Source organism: Blennius ocellaris (genome assembly GCF_963422515.1).
Source record: "Blennius ocellaris genome assembly, chromosome: 14".
NCBI classification, from domain to species: domain Eukaryota; kingdom Metazoa; phylum Chordata; class Actinopteri; order Blenniiformes; family Blenniidae; genus Blennius; species Blennius ocellaris.
This window is the reverse complement of record NC_137663.1, coordinates 4,415,196-4,421,311: the sequence shown is the minus strand read 5'-3', so window position 1 is coordinate 4,421,311 and position 6,116 is coordinate 4,415,196.

Here is a 6,116-nt window from a genome sequence, read left to right as displayed (position 1 = left end):
AAACCCCCGGTGGTTTTCCCGTCCCTCCCTCAGGAGCTCATGTCAGGATGCTGTCTGATGCTGTACGTACGCAGGCTGCCACTGTAACCACACACTCCCCCTCTCGTGTCTCAGCAAGCATCGCTTTCAATACAAAATTGGCATCTTGTACGTTATAAAAGAATTTAAGGAGAGTATATGGAACAAATATATATAGAAATCTATCTAAAATGAATATATTATATATGGAACAATAAGCATTTCACACACATGTTCTGTTTCATTGCGGTTACTGCTTCATGGGTATTTATTTGTTGCAACAACAGAAGTAAGAATGATGGGGAGGACGGCGGGGAGAAGTATTTATTTTACGGGGATCAGAGGAGATGAAACGTGCACCCAGGTTGTTGCTGTTTGTCCTTTTTCTGTTTGTTACTTTGTTCCTCTCAGTGTGGTGTGGCTGCTGCTGCCCTCCTGGCTAAAGATGAACCAATAAAAAGGCGTTTCCAAACAGTGCGTGTGTGCAGGCTCCGTTACTCTTACATTTTTGACGTATTGGTGTCTGAATCCTGAGTGAAACTACAGCAGCATCAGTTCAACATCTGTTCAGGTCTGACTTCAGTGATTTTCAAGTGATCAGCGAGCAGTAAAGTAAGAAACAATTTGAGCTATTCCATTTTTACAGCCAGTAATCACTACAATAGTAGAATAATACTTAAGATCAACTAAATATTTAGTACCATCCTTGAGACGTTTAGAAGAACAGTGCTCGTCAAAGTGTTGGACACACCCAGAAGCATAACAAATCTGCAATATTGAAAGATATAAAAGACTAGAAGTGGCAAAAGCACATTTAAAAGTAGAGATACCTGTGCAAGGTTCTTAAGGCTTAATCCTTCATAATGACACAGATCATGAATCAACGTTTTCAATGCCCAAGATTTCAAAAGTGCATTAAGAGTCAGTTTTTGGGAGAATGAACTCATTCAAACCCTGATACCTGTCACACTGAATATTTTCATTATATTCCAATTTTAATAAGTCTGGAGGGCAAGTTTTTAAAACATTTGAAATGATTATTTGCCCACATGATAGCATCATCTGTGGTAAGAGGTGGGTGAAGTCAAACAACATTTTTCTAAACGAGGCCCCCCGGTGCTCCACTCCCCTCACTTTACTCTGCTGAGCCCATGAATAAGTAATCAAGGCTGGGTCACACTAATGGCTTCCCAGAGCAGTGAATACATGTACTGTGTGTGTGTGTGTGTGTGTGTGTGTGTGTGTGTGTGTGTGTGTGTGTGTGTGTGTGTGTGTGTGTGTGTGTGTGTGTGTGTGTGTGTGTGTGAGTGTGTGTGTGTGTGGATAAAGTAGAGCAGGAAAGAGCAACTAGAAAAAATTCTAAAATTACAAAAAAAATTAAACACAAAATCGAAAAACAAGACATGCGTGTGTGTGTGTGTGTGTGTGTGTGTGTGTGTGTGTGTGTGTGTGTGTGTGTGTGTGTGTGTGTGTGTGTGTGTGTGTGTGTGTGTGTGTGTGTGTGTGTTTCTGTCAGTGTACAGTACATGCATGGCGGAAAAAAACACAAGGTTTCTGTGTTCATCATCTCAAATCAAAGTGCCTCAAAGTAGAGCTCTTAGCCCCCAACCAACACACACACACACACACACACACACACACACACACACACACACACACACACACACACACACACACACACACACACACACACACACACACACACACACACACACAGAGTAGACGGTGTGTGTGTAATAAAAGTGTGATCGAGAACATGAATAATGTACGATCACTACTCTACACAAGCTCTTGCCAATAAATCCGCTCTGCATTTCCAGCTCTGTAACGTAAGTTGTGGCCCTGGAGCAGCACAGACCCCCCACAGGGCAGGTTGCTGGTTTGGTTCCCCTGTGGACACACATCCAGATCTTCACGACTCTTCTTTGACATCTGTCACTCCTGGCTGCTTGTTTACCTGCAGCTCGAATGTTGCTTTCTTTCTGCTGTTTTGTCACCCTTCAAGAACTCTCTTGTCCATTTAACTGTTTCTTCATCCATCCATCCATCCATCCATCCATCCATCCATCATTGATTGACCCACTAGTCCATCCATCCATCATCCAGCCATCCGTCCACCCATCAATCCATCCATCCATCCACCCACCCATCCATCCATCCATCCATCCATCCACCCACCCATCCATCCATCCATCCATCCATCCTCCCAACTACCCATGAATCCATCCATCCATCATTGATTGATCCATTGGTCCATATGTCCATCCAATACAAAAGTATTTTTCCTTCTTCATTTCAGACCACTAGGTTTTTACAACATACCTTTTGAATGTTATGACTTCATCAGAAACGTCATGAAACCATTGAAACACTAAAAGGTATTTTGACAAAAACTACTTGCCTGAAATTAACAAAGAAAATTAGTTGTGAACAAACTAAAGGAATTATGAACTTAATTGAACTAATGTGGCAAGCCTGTTTATATTTTTTTCTGATTTGGTCAGAATTCCACTGTTTGTAACTTTGTCAATATCAACAGAATGATATTGGCTAAATCTGAATGACATACAATACAATTACAATGTTGCATGTATAATGTTTAGGATTCCTAAAATTGAGAAATGGTACTTGTACTTTGCAACAAGCCTATACATATAAAACACTTTATCTGACATTTTGTGCTGACATGGCATCTCTCAGTCCCATTCGCTGCATCAGAAAAAAGACTTTCGAAATCCTTTTTACACCTATTAGATTGCATTCGTGGCACCTTTTTTTTCATACCAGAACAGTCCCACTATGTGTATCAGAGGTAGAAATCCATTTGGAAATGCAAATAAAAGTCTATGAAAAAGATTAATCCTGGATTATCCCTTAATACAACCCAAATGTTCTATTCCCAAGAAGTCCATAAAGACTGAGACGGGGATTTGGAGAGATGAACCAGAGTACTTTGTTCCTGTCTCTGAGGCTGATGAGTGATGCCACTTCCACTCGTGACTCCTGACCCTGTTGTTAAAGCAGCGGGCGGCCAGAGGTGAGGACCATCCCACCCCCGTGGCCCGACCCCCACCTCCAGCCATCTTTGAGCATCTTCAGTGTGGCCATCGTTGTTCCAATCCCGGTGCAGTCTGGGAGTCTCTCTCACCGCCTCGCCAAGACAAAACCTCCTGTCCGTCAAAGGCCCATACAGCCGTCAATCACCAGCCAAACCATTCTTAGCTGTTTACACAGACGATCCTGTCACTGTGCCTCACATGGACTCGGAGCTGTGGTTTATAGCTGTCAGTAATGCAAATTAACACAGGTCAAAGGTCAGGATGGGCTGGAGGGGGTTACTGACGTGCTCAAGGACACTTACGAAGCTGCTTACATTCTCCAACCTCACAATGACACTCTCAAGGAGGTGGTGGTCCAGAAAATAACAAAACTACCCTGAAAGTCACTGATTCATCACCACAAGAGTACACGCTAACCTCATTCAAGTCATTTTTTGCTGTGTTTGCACTTCAGTTTTGATAGTGCTCCTTTCTGATACCGTCAAGGTCTATGATGTAATCACTCAACACACAAATGGATTCAGACGGTCCGGGAGCTGGCAGGGTGTTTATAAAAGATAAGAGGTCAGAGCTCCTCAGGGTGTGTGTGTGTGTGCGTGTGTGTGTGTGTGAGAGAGAGAGAGAGAGAGAGAGAGAGAGAGAGAGAGAGAGAGAGAGAGAGAGAGAGAGAGAGCGCTTTAATAGGAAGTCAGGATTTTGTACGGGTGAAAGACAGGAAGCGATGAAGGCAGAGAGAAGATACTGGATGATACAGTTTCATTTTATGCAAATCATGCAGCTTTTATTTGGACTTTATCATCAGTTTGGTTCTGCTGTATGTGTTACACCAGGAAGTATTTGTGCATCGATATTTACATCACGTCTTGATAAAATCAACTTGGGAATTGGAGGAGAAGTAGTCAAAACAAGTGCAGCAGACGATCCACATTTTCCTTCATCAGGAATTAAACAAGTCTGAATTTAGATATGTAGACATCACCCAACCAACCAACCAACCAACCAACCAACCAACCAACCAACCAACCAAACAACCAACCAACCAAACAACCAACCAACCCCAAACCATTGCAACAACCATTATAACAACCAACCGACCATCATAACAACCAACCAACTATCATAACAACCAACCAACCAACCAACCATAATAACAATCAATCAACCAACCAACCAACCAACCATCATAACAAACAGCCAACCATCGCAACAACCGACCATCGTAACTACCAATCAACCGACCAACTTAAGGAGTCAGGATTCACATTCAATCTGTCCATCAGAAGGCAACTCACTAATACTCATATCTACAGTTAATTTAGACACAACAGTTCACCTCAGAGTTATGGTTTGGGCTTGGGAGGTCAAACATAAGCCGTGGGGACAAAACTAGCCTGCAAGAGGCTCCAATATGGCCAAACCATCCAGCAAATTGGAGAAATTTCAAAGAAAACATTTATATTTTTTTAGCTAATGAGAGTAGTGACACAAAACAACACAGAGACCCGAGCTGACATGTCAGTGATGCTGCTGGGAAGCTAGTAAACTAGCGTTAGCCTAAAAGCCATGCTGCCAGGGTGAGTTTACAAAAAAATATCTATAATTCAACAGCTATCGGAGAAGTTTTTCGGACATTTCACTTTATTTTGTAAGGCCTTTTTAAAATTGGTGTTGGGTTTATGAAAATACTGACAATTTCATCACGTACACTCTGCAGCACAACAAAGAATAAGATGATAATTGATGGTTATTAAGGGACTGTTTTCCTGATTCAGATGAATTTGTAGCTCCAAACAGAAATAAGTCTGACACATTTGGTTTGGATCGTGGAGAAAGTCAGAGGGACGTACCCAGAAAAAACACAGAGACGATCCCAGATCTTCTTCACGAAATGGACACAGTGTGTGAAGTGACTCTGCTGACCGCTACATCACTGTGTTACTCCTATAAACACACTCAAGCTGATCAAATGTGGTCCAAGTTTAGTGCTGGAAGCTTTGGTCTGTAGCAGAAATACTTTAATGGTGGTATCAGCAGCAATGTTAATTTGAATGTAATGGAACAGTCCAGCCCTGATTTCACATCTGAACATCCAGACAAAACCTACTACCTCTCAAAAATTGCTATAAATTGAGATCGAAAACTTGTGTTTCTGAACTGAATCAACTTTGTCTGAATCCCTTTGTGTTTCGTCAAGAGACTTCGAACGGTGAAAAGTCCGAGCTTCTTTACAGGAAACCAGTTGGAGAGAGAGAGACCCAGGGACCGAGGGAGGGCTTCACACAGCTGCAGCGATGGGGGAGGGTGGGAATGTTATCTGCACCGGTCAACAGGTCAGGAGAGAGGTTTTAACTCACTTCCTGTTTCTGCTGCTGGGATGACCAAACTCTGGAATTCACATCCATCCCTTCCTCCCACACTCATTCTTTCATCCCCAGTCTGATCTGCTGCCTTTTCTCACTGAAGCTGTGTCCACATTTCACATTTTCTCATCCATCTGTGCAATCGTCTGACCGGAGAGGAACCGGCCACGTGTGATTAAGATGGTCGTAATATGTTAAAAAATGTTAAAAATGACTAACATCGGTGTTGAAATCGAATGAGCTTTAAGTGACAGTGAAATATTTGTGGCCATTGGTTTTCCAGATGTTTGCTGCTGACCCAGTGGAGTTCACTCATTGACGCAGCTGTGTTCAAGACAAACCGTTCAATTCAACAAGTGTTTCCACCCACTTTATAAAGACACATTTGAGACTTTTTGCTCTTTATTATTGTTTGTTTGGTCCAGTGAAATAAATACCAAAATACGGTGTGGCTGGACGATTCAGAAACGCAGGTGTCTGTGGGCGGAAAACAGCTGCTCACTGCTGGAAACCAAACACAAACCATCTTGTGATTCATGAAAAGAACTTCGCAACTACAAATTCAAGTCCTATTTGTCTCCTCAGTTCTGACACTTGAAACCGTCAGCGACATGACAGAACAACAGTGTTGTCTGTTATAACATCAGATGAGGATCTCGGTGGTAGAAATCCAGAATTA